This window comes from Tachypleus tridentatus, chromosome 6 (genome assembly GCF_004210375.1).
Source record: "Tachypleus tridentatus isolate NWPU-2018 chromosome 6, ASM421037v1, whole genome shotgun sequence".
NCBI lineage: Eukaryota > Metazoa > Arthropoda > Merostomata > Xiphosura > Limulidae > Tachypleus > Tachypleus tridentatus.
Genome location: NC_134830.1, coordinates 12,171,407 through 12,188,029, shown reverse-complemented (window position 1 = coordinate 12,188,029; position 16,623 = coordinate 12,171,407). Strand labels below are relative to the sequence as shown.

General features: G+C 33.6%; 1 protein-coding gene and 1 non-coding gene across 2 annotated transcripts in view; one reads left to right on the top strand and one right to left on the bottom strand.

The window, feature by feature from the left end:
- The window catches only part of LOC143251934 (dynein axonemal heavy chain 7-like), a 557,556-nt gene that overhangs the window by 106,992 nt on the left and 433,941 nt on the right, over positions 1-16,623 (bottom strand). The window lies entirely within an intron of this gene.
- TRNAA-AGC (transfer RNA alanine (anticodon AGC)) lies at positions 12,347-12,419 on the top strand. Its single transcript has one exon. It is a non-coding gene; the product is annotated as a tRNA-Ala (tRNA).

Below are 16,623 nucleotides of genomic sequence, written 5' to 3'. Positions count from 1 at the left end.
GGGTGCTTGAGAAAAATGTGAATCCATCTGTAAGAAAATTAAAGGTGAGGCGGAACTGGACCCTGCAACACGACAATGACCCAAAACATACCAGTAAATCCACCAAGGACTGTCTAAAAACTGGACAATGGAGAGTCCTGGAATGGCCGAGTCAAAGTCCAGATCATAATCTCATTGAGATGCTGTGGGGTGACTTGAAATGGGCTGTACATGCAAGAAACCTCTCAAACATCTCACAGCTGACAGAATTCTGCATTGAGGAGTGGGGCAAACTTTCTTCATACCGATGTAAGAGACTAATAGATGGCTACAAGAAGCGTCTCACTGTAGTTATTTCAGCCAAAGAGGGTAACACTAGTTATCAGGGGGTAGGGTGTCCTAACTTTTACCTCAGTTAGAATATGCATTTTTGTAGAATTTCGTTTACAGAAGATCTTGATCCATTAATCGTCATCTCTATGTATCCCAAATCATGACTTTTGTATCTATCCATATAAAAATGACGTCCGTATTTTGGTTTGTTTTTGAATTTCGCGCAAAGCTACACGAGGTTTATGCGTTAGACGTCCCTTATTTAGTGTGTAGGACTAAAGGGAAGGCAGGTAGTCATCGCCAACTCTTAGGCTTCTCTTTTACCAACGAATAGTAGGATTGACCGTCACATTATAACGCCCTCACGGCTGAAAGGGCGAGTATGCTTAGCGCGACGCGGGAACGAACCCGCGACCCTCGGATTACGAGTCGCACGCCTTACGCGCTAGGCTATGCCAGGCCATTAATTTTGGTAACTACATTGGATGTGTTGAAGTCGCACGTTTCGAGAACCGTAACTGACGAGAAAATTAGTTAATTTGATGTCCTCTCTGGACATGTTTTATTAAAATTTATTCTTACAATATTGAATATGAATTATTAAAATTTCTAATATGTTTACATTCAAATTTTATTCTCCCAGTCGAACCAAAACTTTGACAGAGATCAGTGCCCACCGACAGTGTCAATATGTGTTGGATTAAATACCATAATATGGTAGGTTTTAGACAACGTAAAATGATATCGCTGGAACAAGGTAACATTGTAATACAGTATATGATAAAAGAATAAAACTTCTCACCTCAGAGTTCATGAAGCAGTACAGAACAGCTACAAATAGACCCTATTCAAAAGGTTAAAAAGAACATTGTTAATTATTGCAATTAAAGAAATACACACGCGTGCATTCGATACAAATTCTGGCAAACTAACGGAAATTACGAACAAAAACTAAACTGTACATAATATATACAATTAAATCCACTATTGAAACAGTCTAAAATTAAAGTGACTGATCACTTTATTAAAACTCAAATATCAGATGAACCTCATTTCGTTACGATCGTAGCCAGAACTTGACACCGAATGGAGGTAAAAAGATACATGTAATTGTCATATTCGATCGTAGAGGCGAATGACCTAAAAATTGTGAATATTCAACCCACTAAGATTGACTATAGGTACCATTACGTTTTTCGGTGGACAAAAATGCAAAATATATCTATATATATACTTCGCTATTTTAATGGGAAATGTTTGCTTATTAGGTTTGAACTTCTTTTAAAAATAAATCGAATGGCTCATCTCTTGTAACATGAATTTTCCCCACACCACTATGCTACCTCCTGCAGGCTTGTATTGTTAGAACAACTAAAAATTATCAAGCATCTTATACGGTTTGTTCTATATTTTTGCTGTATCACTGACATAATAAAGGGTGAAATGCGATGAATGAAATCATACACTACAAGCCATTAAACGTCAACAGCTTGAACTCTGAACATCAGTAAAGATATGATACTTATCTGCGTCTACGAAATGTATTTTTGCATGACTTGTCCTTTTCTGTAAGACCACTGCTATAATGTCCCCTGGATAGTACGGTTTGGAGACAATTAAATTTTGAAAACCTCTGTTAATTGTTTGTTTGTTATTAACTTCGTGTAAAGCTACACGAGGGCTATCTGCGCTAGCCGTTCCTAATTTAGTAATGAGAAACTGGAGAGAAGGTAGTTAGTTATTAGCACCCACCGCCAACTCTTGGGCTACTCTTTTGCCAACAAATAGTGTGAGTCACCATCAATTTATAAGGCCTTATGGTTGAAAGGGCGAACATGATTATTGGAAAGGGATTTAGAACTGGCGACCTTCAGAGTGCGAGTGAAATGCCTGATCTAGGAGACTCTTAAAGAAAATGGTTAAATGCTAGTTCGCCTAATGCCTATTGCAATTAACAATTATTTGTTAGCCATCTTACCCATGTTCAGTAGTTAACAGACGTGGGTGTTCTCCGAGTAAAATTCACATTGTCCTTAGTTTGGCTTCAGTGGTAGGCTCTAATAACAGACAGGTTCGAATACAGTTAAGAAAACAAAAAAATTTCTTCGCTGACGAAGATCTTGTGTGATAGGTACTCATTATGGTATCTCGTAACTTCTAATCTTACCCATTGTATTGTGTAATAACTGTGACTTGATTTCATCTTTGGTTTTTAGGGCTTTGGTAAACAGCTGAAGCGGTATATAACCTTAGAATATACAAGAATATACAAATTGACTGGGTTTTCTTTAAACTTGGACGAAGGAGTGCAAGAGAATCTTAATAAAGAGACCAATCATTGAGAAGTAACACAATTACGTCAGACTAACACTTTGCAACTTGAGCAGTCTCGAATATTGTCGTTTATCTAGCGATGAAGAAAATGATCGTCTTCAATCAGCATTAAATAGAAAATTCTCATAATTTGAGGGTCGCGGACTCAAATCCCCGTCACACCAAACATACTTGCCCTTTCGCCGTGGGGGCGTTATAAAGTGACGGTCAATTTCACTATTCGTCGGTATAAGAGTAGCCCAAGAGTTGGCGGGAAGTGACCATGACTAGCTGCATTCCCTCTAGTCTTACACTGCAAAATTTAGGGACGGCTAGCGCAGATAGCCTTCGAGTAGTTTTGCGCGATATTCAAAAACAAAATCAAACCAGCTATGGATATTGAAGAGAGGTAGTTTGTATTGTTTGTTTTATAAGAACTGCGTCTCTACTTATCTTACCAAAAAAAGTGTTCAAGAATAATGGAATTCAATGTTTACTCTGAGGTTTTTAATCGTATTATTCTCTATTATAGAAACTAAATGAGCTGGGTGTATTTCTAGTGATTGACTTGCAGGGCTGCGTACCTGAGGTCCAGAATTTGAGCCACAGTAATCTGGTAAAGATACTCTCAACTTTCATCTGTTGAAGGTTATAACCGTGACAGTCAATCTCGCTACTTCGGTAAGAGTAGATGTAAAGGCAGTGAGTGCTTTTCAGTGGTGATCATTACTTCAGTCATTAGTTTCTAAGTTAGCGATAGTTATGCCTGAACGTTATGGAGTTTCTCATATGGCCATTTAGCCTACCTGTCGAGCAATAATATTACGTATCTGAAATGAGTTCATAGTGTTGGTTTAGATCTAACTTGAAACAGATTTTACATCGAGTTAGTTTATCAGTAAATAATTTGACTTAAGTCACATTAAACTTGTAAATAATGATAATTTCCTACTGTTATTCTTTTTAGTCAGTTCAGGAGGCCTAAGAATTGTAGCCAGACAGTTGTGGTTATACTTACATTGCTGTATCAGAGAAATGATTAATAAATATTCTGTTAAACAATAATGTGTTATATCATAAACAACTCCTATTAAACTTGTTGTTATTTGTTATTAAGTACAAAGCTACACAAGTGGCTATTTGTGCTCTGCCCACCACGCGTGTCGAAAGCCGAGTTTTCGCAGTATAAGTTTGCAGACATACCGCTATGCCACTGGGAGCTCCTTTTAAAGTATTTCAACACTAAGAGTAATGCTTCACAGCACGAAGATTTCCCTTACTAGACTGAAACAGTAAGACTCAATAAATGTTTCATCAACTTGGATGTGAGCTTGTCAAAAAAGAGGAGAAAGAGTTGGAAAATATTATATTTCCCGCTGAGTGTCGCTTCGGGCGAAGAGAACTAGTTTTATAAAGTATGTGAGATTCAAAAAATAATGGTAACTGTATGGAACGTAAGTTTTAATATCCGACACTGGCAAGAACCTGGAAGCGATGTGAAGATATAAGATTTATGGTCAGTAAGAATTATACCCACATTTTTTGTTTTTCCTGTTCATATAAAATTAGACTTGAGAGACTTACTTGTGAGGACTGTAACAAGGCATTAGTGATCATGTACGCCCTCTCTAGTTGATCATGAAGATTGATGCAGAAGAGAAGATGAGTGATTCCAAGCAGAGAAAAAAGAAGCGCAGTAGCTTTGATGGCTTTCCTGTAAAAACAGTTATTTGTTCTATTCTAACATTTATTTTCATTTGGAAAGCTTTTTACATTTCAAATGAATAAAATCACTAAGATATTTCGTGGATTGTCGTTTTATTTCTAGTGATTCTGAGGCTACGTCTGATTTTTATTTTACAGATTAATTTTGAAAACTCTGATAAATCCTGGAAGCTCTATCTAATTATTTTAATATTTAAACTTGTATAACAGTCACAGCGTGATATAAATTTTATAGTAGAGAGTTAATTTTTTAAAGAATACTCAAATCTATAAATCTCTCAACATCTGGGGATTCTGATAGATAGATGTACATTCGAATGATAAGCTGTTGGTTAAAAGAAAACAAAACAAACCTGAAACTGTTTATTGGTTTATCATCAATGCTCGGATACGTTTCAGGTGGAAAATATGTTGAGGAGTGGTCGTTGAAGTAACCAATAAAAAACCTAAATAATTCCAAGCACCAGAACATTTTTGAATTTATATGTTACTACTCTTAAAAATACAATTGCTCATAAAGTGAGAAAGGCAAATATTTCGTTAATTATGCAAATATTTTCTAATTTTCTCATAGTTTTCTAGATTCGTATACTCACTCTTTGTTTATTTGTTTTCGAATTTCAAAATAGTTTTTACCAACTCTGAGATTCTGATTAAAACAAACACTAATATCTACCTGACATGCGTGGTTTCTGTGGAATTGTTCTTACGTAGCTTCGTCTCCAATATTCGTACAACGTGGATTAAGAAGATAGTGTTTTCCTGAAAAACAACAACCATCAACATAGGCATTCAAACTCCCGACCATCTACATCTATGCACATATGTATATGTGTGTGCATATGAATATAGATATCGTAGTAAATGGAGCGAGAAAGTGTATGAGAACCAACGTAAAGTATTTATATATACACCAACTTGTAGTTGTTTGAGTCGAGTTTCTTTTGTTCCTATATTATCATGCTTTTCTCCATGTTTAGAACAAATTTTTTTGTCCCCATATATTTTTTAAGCTGATGTTTGTACTTAATAAATAAATAATAGAAACCTAATATGGTTCTATGTTTTCATATAATGAGTCATACACTATTAAATTGGACAAAAGTCTGGTGTACCTCTCCTGTCAAACCAAAATGAGGCCAGCATGGCCAGGTGGTTAAGGCACTCGACTCGTAATCTGACAGTCGCGAGTTTGAATCCCTGTCACACCATACATGCTCGCCCTTTCACCATTGGGATGTTATAATAGACGGTCAATCCCATTATTTGTTGGTAAAATAGTAGCGGTGGATAGTGATAACTAACTCCCTTCCATCTGGTCATTAACTGCTAAATTAGGGACGGCTAAAGTAGATAGTTCTCGTGTAGCTTTGCACAAAACTCAAAAACAAATCGATGTACTTTCGGGAAGAGGCTAATATACAACATTCAAAGAAACAAATAACGAGGGGTAAGTTAAACGAAGAAAAACTCCAAAAGTATTTGTAAAATATTAAAGACACTAGAAAATTTGAAGATATATCACATTCTCTGCTAGTTATATAATAAATATTCAAATATTTTGGTTTAATTGATCCATTAATAGTCATCTCTATGTATCCCAAATCATGACTTTTGTATCTATCCATATAAAAATGACGTCCGTATTTTGGTTTGTTTGTTTGTTTTTGAATTTCGTGCAAAGCTTCACGAGGTTTATGCGTTAGACGTCCCTCATTTAGTGTGTAAGACTGAAGGGAAGGCAGGTAGTCATCGCCAAATCTTAGGCTATTCTTTACCAACGAATAGTAGGATTGACTACCACTTTATAATGCCCCCACGGCTGAAAAAAAGAGCATGTTTGGAGTGAAGAGGATTTGAACTCGCAACTTTCGGATTACGAATCGAGTGCCTTAACCACCTGGCCATGCCGGGCCTCTATATCCTCGTAGAAATAGTTTTTAAAAGAAGGTTTTGATGTGTATTTTATATCGATATTCTATCAATCTAAGCAATATTTTTTATTGATTACAGAGCAGGGAATGGCTGAAGAAATATTAAAAATACCACCACTAAAAGAACCAGTAGAATGATAAAAAACAACAATTGACACTTGTGTAAACATAAGATAGATATTCTTATTTATATTTTATACGTTATTAAAATATCCGTACAGAAATGTTTATCGTAGTTCTAATCACTTCTAAGGTGTTTAAAAGATCTTTGGATTTCTACATAAAGAAATTTCCGTGAAAAAATACAGGGAGTATTTAGTTGTAGAATACATTTTCAAATAATTAAGGTTACTTGAGCTGCTGAAAGCGCCACTAAAACAATCATTAAATGAATTTTTTGTCCAGGATTATTTATTCTTCAAATACACGTGTATAAAGGTAACTCTATGTCAACGTCTTCGATATAAAGAGTTTTTAATAACTTTTCGATTGAATGCTTTGTAATATCTGTAATAATTCACATTAAGACGTCGACTTCCTTTCTTTGCCACTAAAAACACTAAAGATTGTAACCACTTGTCAAGAGAACTTCTAAGTGTATGTTAAAACACAGAAATGTTTTGTTTTATTTTATTTTATAAAAAGAAACATGAGTGTAATGCAGAAGGAAGAGATTAGCACATAAGAAAATAAACTACATACTATGAGGGCCGTAATCATGGGTCCTGTAACGATCCATATGTAATATGTTTTCCGTACCCTTTCTAACATGGCGTATTGAGGTACCGAGCCATGATTATTGACCTTGAAATAATAAATAGTAACGGCAAACCTCAAAATGAAAGACTGCTACAATACTATGGAACGGCAAATTACAACAACAAATAAAAGTGTTACGTCCTGACGTAATACATACTTGTTATAGCATTACATACCCTAGTGAAGCAGATCTTTGGGAAAAAAAACTTATTATCATTGGACCCTAGTGGTTACTTCATCACTTTTAACCTAAACAAGACACTAAGAATTTTAACAGAATCACTAATTACTTTGACACATTCACGCATGTAGATCTTAAAAGTCTGTTGGGTAGGTACTTCATTACGTTACTGGCACGTTCTTAAATCACGTGTAATTAACCATTATAACTAATGAACAAAATAAATAAAAGTTCTACTCACATAATACCTTTCAGGCGTGTTTGTTGAAAAGATTAATGTGTTATGTTTACACATGGAAATGTTACCGTGGTAAAAACAATGAACTCTGAATGATGTTCACTAATATGGATATAACTTCTTAATCAACTCTCTTAGCACACAGGTACACAATAGACTATCTATGCTCTGTCCACCACGTGAATAAAACCCAGCTTATAAGTCAGCAGACTGCCGCTGTGCCACTGGGCACAATCTTCCATTTACTACTTGTAGAAATGTACAGGCAGCCAGGAAGTGAAATATTTTACCATTATTATTCCTCTAGTCTTACTTTGCTAAATTAATGACGACTAGCGCAGATAGCCCTCGAGTAGCTTTGCGCGAGATTTAAAACAAACCAATCTTTTTCACAAGGCCTAGTGAATCTAATCCCTGTCACACCAAACATGTTCACCCTTTAAGCCGTGGGAGCGTTATAATGTGACGGTTAATCCAGCTAGTTATCACTACCCACCGCCAACTCTTGGGCTATTCGTTTACCATGACCAGTTGGTATGGTGTCCGAACTTTTTTCTCAGATAGAATATGCATTTTTGTAGATTTGCATTTACAGTAGATCTTGAAAAGTCTTTTCTTTGGTTTTAATTGTTTAGTTATATTTCTATAATTTCTCAGTATTGTTGAAATTGAAATTAAATATCTATATATTCAGAAATGTTACAAAAGTACACAGGCTTTCATAGGGTATCCTAAAGTTTTCACATGACTATACGTGAGACTCGCTCTTGGTATTACTGGCAAACAAAAACAGCTATTAAAATTAAGAAAGATGTGTCGCATGTGAATTTAATGTAATCTTATCTGAAAAAATTTAAAGTGGCACGGCTATTGAGGATTCCCTCTTGCTTATTAATATAAACCACAATTAAAACTATACAAATAAAATCAACTAAAAATTGATAATAACTCAATCAGAACAATATATAGATTTAAATATCATTGACCTACAGTGACACAGAGGTATGTCTGCGGACTTAACAACGACATTAACTGGGGTTCGATACTCGTGTTGGGTAGAGCACGGATAACCCCTTGTATAGCTTTGAGCCCAACTTCAAAGTGAAGAGTACTGTACACAAATTAATGCAAATTTTCTTATCAAATGTGAATCTAATCCAAATAACTTCTGAAGCTGGAAAACTTCGTCTCATTTATGTGTGGGTGTCTTACTACATGACATTTGATAATTAAACGAATACAAAACTTTGTGGGACTGAAAATCTGAGGACGTTCACATGATACATTTTTGAAAAAAGTTTTTCGTTCTTGTTAATCAAATCGTATACATTGTTTTATAAACAATACGTTACAACAATAACAAATTCCACATGATACCGTTTTGAAAATAACGTCGATATTTCGTTGAATAGCACGTGTATATCAAGTCTATAATTCACTACAATATGTCCTTTGTCTACGTACTTGTGAACACTTAAAAGACATATGTTCGTAGAGCTCCGCGTTAAGACATGAGGGGCAGTGATCGTTATGTTTAATATTCTAATGGTGGAATTCCGGGTTATAACTTCCACATTATATCTATGGCTGTTTATTATGTTTAAAATTCTAATATAATTTCAATTGTTATTGTAGCCAATAAATAAGTTCAGGTTAAGAACACGACAAAATTTTATTATAAATATCGTAAGTTTATCAAAAAAATTATCTTTGGTGTTTGACCTGTTTTGACTCGGATGTTAAAGAATAAAGTTTTAATACGCCTCCACTATTTCTTCATAACATAAAGGCTTAGCATAAGAGATTATGGTCCATAAATTGCTTCCTAAAGCATTAAGGAATGCCTATCGATGAATTATAATACACAAAGAAACGCAGTAAAATCTGTGCCGACCTATACCTGACACAATATCAAAAACATATTTGTGGCGAGGGTCTTAATCTTCTCACCTGTATATATGAACGAAGACCCATCATTTTTATGTTCTTGATGTGCACGTTCTATACATTTTATGCAGAAAAACAGACGAGTCCAAATATGAAAGACCAAATATTATCTTAAACTTTGAAACATTCGGTTTCCTAAATAATGGAGTAGAGACAGATTGTTGACACAATAAATGTTTTATTGACGTTAAAAAAATTATTTACATGATGAAAAAAATATTTATTGAACATTTATCTACAAGAAAAACAATAGATCATGTGCATGTAATAGAGGTTTTGTTTGAGTTACCAGTTCAAATATAGAGACTCTGTGGACCTGACTACCAGAATTCATCATGTGTAGCAAGTCCATAAACTAAAGAACACGTAGAAAACAATGTGCACTTGGAGACTTCACATACAGTAAGTTCCATAACCTAAGAACATGTGGGAAACAATTACTTGGAGACTTCGGGTATCGGTCCCGGTACTTCTCACAGGCTAAGCGAGTGCTTCTTTTACTTTTCTTTCATTACACTTATCAAAGATGTGAGATAAAACCATTACATATGTACAGAAAAAAACATATATACATAAAGGGCACCGTATGGCCAGGTAAGTTAAGGCGTTGGACTCGTTATTGGAGGGTCGCGGGTTCGAATCCTGGAGAACATGTTCGCCCTTTCAGCCGTGGGAGCGTTATAATGTGACAGTAAATCCCATTATTCGTTGGTAAAAGAGTATCCCAAGAGTTCATGGCTCACTACCTTCCTTCTAATCTTACACTGCTAAATTAGGGATGGTTAGCACAGATACGTACGCGCGCAGTTACAGTGTTAAGATCCTGTTGTTATTGCAGGTAATAAAATAAGTTCGTTGAGTTATATTGATGTTTGTTAGGTCGTGTTTCATACTTGGTGTGGAATATTTTGTTGTTGTTGTTTGGGTTTTCTGTTATGCTTTCTATTTATTTTCCTAAGTAAATACGTTGTATGTATTTAAGGTAAGTATGCTTGTATTTCGTTACAAACAATACACATACTTACTGTCATTTTCATGACATGTTTTGACCATTTTATGTATTGTGTTTATACCCCTACCTATAAGACTGAACTGGTAAATATAAAGCACAGTGGTATACTACAACTGTCATCTAATTAAACGTGGTTCAAGTCTCTACCATAGGAAAGTTTTTGATGTTTGAATTATGTATTTATTTTTAAGTTCTTGAGAATTGTTAAAACCTTTTAAATCTTTCAAAGTTTGTTACTGATTCATAAATCTATATTATATAATTATTTCTAGAATATAATTTAGCATTTAGTGTTTTTTTAATAATCCAGACGTTATTACATTTATTAAATCATCTGCTAACTTAAAAGCTGGGGTGATTTTATACCAAATTATTTTCTGGCTCCTTCATTTGTATTTAAAACTTAGTAATTAAAGCTGTTTTAGTGACAAAAGTTTTCATAAGAAAATTGCGAATTAACTGAATAGCATAAAAAAAAAAAAGAATAGTGAATGGAGAACAAAAACTCTTTATTTATTTCACTATTTTTTGTTATTGAACAAATCTTAGCATTATTGAATTATGTATTTATTTTATTTGCGATACATATTTTTACACTGAGGGAATCCAACCCCTGATTTTAGCGTTGTAACTCCAGAAACATACCATCTAACTAATATGTTAAAACATTCCAGGCCAAGTATAAGCTACATAACTATCACCATCTTTATAGACATTTCTATACAATGTTTTTTGAAACCGTTGACGATTTAACTGTTGTAATAACATCAGGATTGTTACAAAGGCTGATTAAATTCTCGTGGTTAATGTTGCCCCCTGTGATTTTACTTTTCTGATTTATGTTATATAACAAATTTTCTACAACTATAACAAAACTAAATTATTGTTAGATTTAATACATTCTAATGGTATGATGTCTCATATCAGATTGATATATGTATTAAACTGTAAATTATTCACAGAGGTTTAAAACTAAGAGCCTTATTTAGAACATAAAACTTTATCATTTATATGTTATTGAAGAAAATATAGAAGACAAACCATGTTCATAAATAAAAGAGTGACCATATACAACAGAAAGGTATATGAACTTCTGGGAGACCAGCCAAATAAGTCTGTACAACAGATCTAAGTGGTTATATTTCCTCACGAAGTTTTCTGATATGTTTTTGTCTTTCTTCTACTGTAAGACACCTCTGTGTTTTTTCTTTAACTGTTATTTAACAGAGACTTATCATTCATGTTCATGAAGTTAGCAGATATATGGCAAAATAAGATATAATTTGTGTGTTGGTTTGGAGCCATTTGGGTGTTACCTGTGTTAACTATTACTAATTTGAAATGATAGACGATACAACAACATCTCGATTTAGTTTTTAGCAACAAATAATAAAATTAACCATCACGTTATAACGCTCTCACAGTTGTAAAGTTGAGCACCATCGGTGACAGGACGTGAACTCGCGTCCCGGTAGTTGTTAATCGATTAACACATATAAAGATATGTTAATAAAGATGAAGATATGCTGCATAAAAACATAACATTTACTTACAACTTTGAAATGTTGGTTTTATGTGACAGAAATATTCTTTTATTTTATATTAACTCACTTTTATCATTATACTCATAACTTTGTTTCAAAATAAACCGATCGTATTTTGAGTGAAGAAAGAGACGTTATGTGTTTTATTACTTCAGATATTTTATAAAGTTTTTATAGTATTAAGTGAATCACGAAACGATACAGTAGAAACCTGTACGTGAAATAGGGCTTGTCTGGGTGTTACCTAACCCGAGGTTTACTTACTGACAAACTTTCGTATCACTTGCTAAACCAGTTCTAATACACTTTAAACGTTAAAAAAAAAAAAAAAACTCGATATCTGTTTTAAATAAGTATAGTGCCATTAAAGTTTAAGACATAGGGGACGTAGCTCAAGTGGTAGAGCGCTCGCTTAGCATGTGAGAGGTACCGGGATCGATACCCGGCGTCTCCAATCTTCCACTTTTAAAAGGTTTTATAGTTAAAAGACACACATTCCGTAAGAAAAAGTATCTGTTTATTACAAGTACATAGTACTCTGAAAATTAAAGGACGAAGTACATATTTCAGTTTACTCTTGTCATAACTAAATTTATTTATGAAGAACATTTCAGGTTGCAAGTGAAGTTTGAAGCAACTCCAACTGATCTCACCTTACTCAAGAAAAATACAACTCAATGTTCCCGATATAAGGCTGTAACGTGAAACCACGCATTTGTCATTAATTTTCGAAACACACACCAACATGGATCTTTTGCTGCTCGTTTTGTTGGCGTGTACCTTCATCTTGTGTACCCAATTAGTCAGGTGCCATTTTACAGAGAACGAGGTAGGCAGGGCGTTCCAGATGCTAGAAGATCGCCAGAACTATAGCAGGATAGCACAGAGCGTTGGTGTGTCACTAAGCGTCATCATTCGACTTTAATGATGAAACCAGGAGAAGAACTCTTATGGTAGGAGACCAGATCAATGGCGTCATCGCTTCACAACAACCAGAGAGGACCGCTACATCATGACTACCGCTCTACATAAGATGAAGTAATTTATTCTTTCCAAGCTATGTACATTAAACTATGACTATTTTATCCATACGTAAAGCCTCGTGGAGTGTCTTAAACACTCAATTTTATATTGTTTCGTTAAGGTTATCTATGAAACTCTTTAACATGTAACTACAATCCTTAGAACTTAATGGTTTGTGCTTTTAACTGATAGCGAGACAAACATGTTTTGTATTATTTGTGATACTGAAATTACAATCTAACTCACATAACAGAACCAGTTATCTTTCTTAACCCCATCCTACTCGTGTTATCTTTACAATACTTTATAAAATACTTGGATATTGATGTTCAAATTTTGATCTATTATATTATTAAATGACTTTGGAACTCCAAAGAAATATCTCAACTTTATGTGTCAACCAGTAGGGAAGATGGAAGAAACAAGAGAAGCTGACATATTTGTATAATGATACCAAACAATGAAGAGGGATATTTGACGCAAATGTATTTGGTGTTTTTTAGTATGGTTACACTACATTGGAACTCAGCTAGTCCCTAGATCTATTTTGTACTAAGTTATTTTTATTTTTGCATATATTATGTGCTCTAGTGTTAGTGAAGAAAGTTATAATTAATGTTTTTATTTGTACTTAAACGTATTGTTGAGAAACGGAACGTATATGATTAATAAATTTGAAATATGTACAGTTGGTTGTTTGTTGTGATATTCTTGTACTAAATGGAACATGTTTTTTAAGGGTTTATTATTAATTCATGGAATATATACAAATGTGTTTTCAGGCACGTGATGAGGACATGTCTGACTTAGAGAGATGATGCAGTGTATGATAAATAACTTCTCGAAACATTGAAAGGTTCGAAAATACAATGGCAACTAAATTAATGCCATATTCATTAAACGATTTAAAGATATATTAATAATTCTTTGTTTGTTTTACAATTTAAGGAATCTAAATTATGGCCTTTGTCTAATGATAGTGACGTTTACAAATTATCATATAAAAATATAAAGATACAATACTTCTTTAGAATTATGTGAAGCGTTTGTTTGAATTTCTTACAAGGATTCGTGTTAGTATTACGCAATTTAAGTTAACCATGGCTTCGGTATATTTCAACATAGAAAATCTCTACAACCCATTACCTTTTATGCCAGGGGTGGCCAAACTTGCTTAACGTAAGAACCACATACAATAATCTTCAGATGTTTGAGAGCCGCAAGACATGAAGAAATATTATACACACCTTTTTATTGTTACATGTACATATTGTTACATAAATTTTATATAAATGTTAATAAATACATGTACGTAATAATATTTATCCGTGTATGTATTTTTTAAACTGTTAATTCCGGCTGTTATGTTGTCAAGTCTTTACGAATTAGGTCCGTCAGGTATTGATTTGTAAGGATCGCACGATGCTTTGACTTCACAAGCTTCATTACAGGATACAGTGATTCACAGCAGTATGTTGTGCTGAAAATGAGATGAGTCGCACACTGTTTTTTTTTTTCTGTTCAGGATATTTTATTTCTGGAACTTGCTTCCAGAACGCTGTTGTAGAATGGGATTTATGGATCATCTTGTGACCCAGGTCCTCCTGTATTTTTATTAGTTCCATTTCCACAGCAGATGATTCTGTAACAAGATGTTCGACAATTGGACAATCATCACTGACCACATCAAGCATGAACGGATTTACAAGAAAGGCGAAGAAGGGCTTTAGCTCCTGCAAGTCCTCAAACCTTTCTAGCAAATTATGCAGCAGTTCTTGTAATTTATCATTGTATTCTTCCAATTTGATGTCTTTTATTTCAATATCAAGTAATGTATTTACTCTCATTTTGCGATTGGGAAGTAACTGAAGTGTCTTGACAATATGTCTCTTTTAAAAAGTCTAATTTTATTTTGAAAGATGAAAATTGTCTGAGTAAGATCAGAAACAATCTTATCCTTTCCCTGGAGTGCCAAGTTAAAAGTTTGTAGATAAATCATAATACAAGTAAGGAACATTAGATCTTGCACCCATTTATCATTTCCTAGATAAGACTAGGAAGACTAATAATAGTCTTCAACAGATCCACAAAGCTATTTAAGATATTGCTGGTTGATAGCTACCTCTCAATGCTGTTTTATTATTTATATGTGGAGACATTATTAAATCATGGATAAACTACACTGTGTGAGGTAAAAGTTAACACTGGTAATTGTTCCAGCTTCATAGATATCTTTGATACAATAGAAACACGTTCACCACTATCTCTAAATATATCCAATTTTCTTCACTGTTTTCAAAATATTTTGTTAACGCATCATAACTAAATATTTATAATTATCATAATCGTGCATAAATAAAAAAATGTTTTATACTTAAAATTAATCGTGAGAAATATATTTTTGTACATAAATATTAAAATTATATGATTATTTATTGATACTTTTATATTATCACAGAACGAATTTTATGTGTATAATTTAATCTAATATATGCTGATATATTTACTTACTGTCCAATAATGTTTTAAACATTACATATATGTAATTATCATCATATGTTGAACTTTTTTGTTAGTTCGTAACTATTTTTGACATTATCAGTTTAACACAACATTCATTTATAATGTCCAAAAACCAGAAGGTAAAATAATCTGTCTATTATACGCTCTTTCTCCCTACCGGCACAACAGTCTATTATACGGTTTTTTTCTCCACTGGTACAACAGTCAGTTTACAGAGTTACAACCCTGAAATGAGGGGTTCGATTGCTCTCGGTGGACGCAGCACATAGCCTGATGGGGCTTTGCTATAAAAAACACTGTATTATTTACCTATAATTTTTTCTCAACTCTACAATAGCCTTACTTCAGAGTTTAAAATGCACTAACAGCATTGGCAAATCATTTAAAACAATAAATTTCATAATTCTATCAAGTTTGTTTAAAATAACAGAGAAGCAAATAATGATGTATAACTACAAAGAAGAGTTTTATTGATGGTGTAACATATTATATAACATTATAACATATTATATAACATTATAACATATATGTTTCAGTAAAACATTGGTCTGTGTTCTTAAGAATCAGGAGACCTATGTAAAGGTTTCATTAGGTAGTTGGAAAAATCAAAAGTAATCGTTAGAAACACTAACTTTGTTTAGTTGATTATTCTTTATGACATTAATATTTTAATCATAATTTTGATTAATATATTATTTAATGAGACACTGATGAACGTGATGGATGGTTACAGTTAAGCAGTTTTTTAAGTTAATTATCAGTTCGATAATAAAATGCTGTAATGTCGTGAAATCAGTTTTATTTTATGTACTCTGTTCACTCTTGTTTGTTGGAAATGAACACCGTATTTTGACTTTGTATATACACTTAATGGCCGCATTATTAGGTACACCTATCTATTAAGGGGTAGGAACCGCTTTTGTCTCCAGAACAGCCTGAAATATTCTATTCGGATTTTGGTCCATGTTGACCACATATTCATTCTGTGAACATTCTATTCCATATCATCTCAAAGCTGCTCTACTGGATCGAGATCTGGGGGACTGTACAGGCAATAGAAAAACACTGGAGTCACTCTCATGTTCGTAGAACAGTTTGAGATGATAAATGCT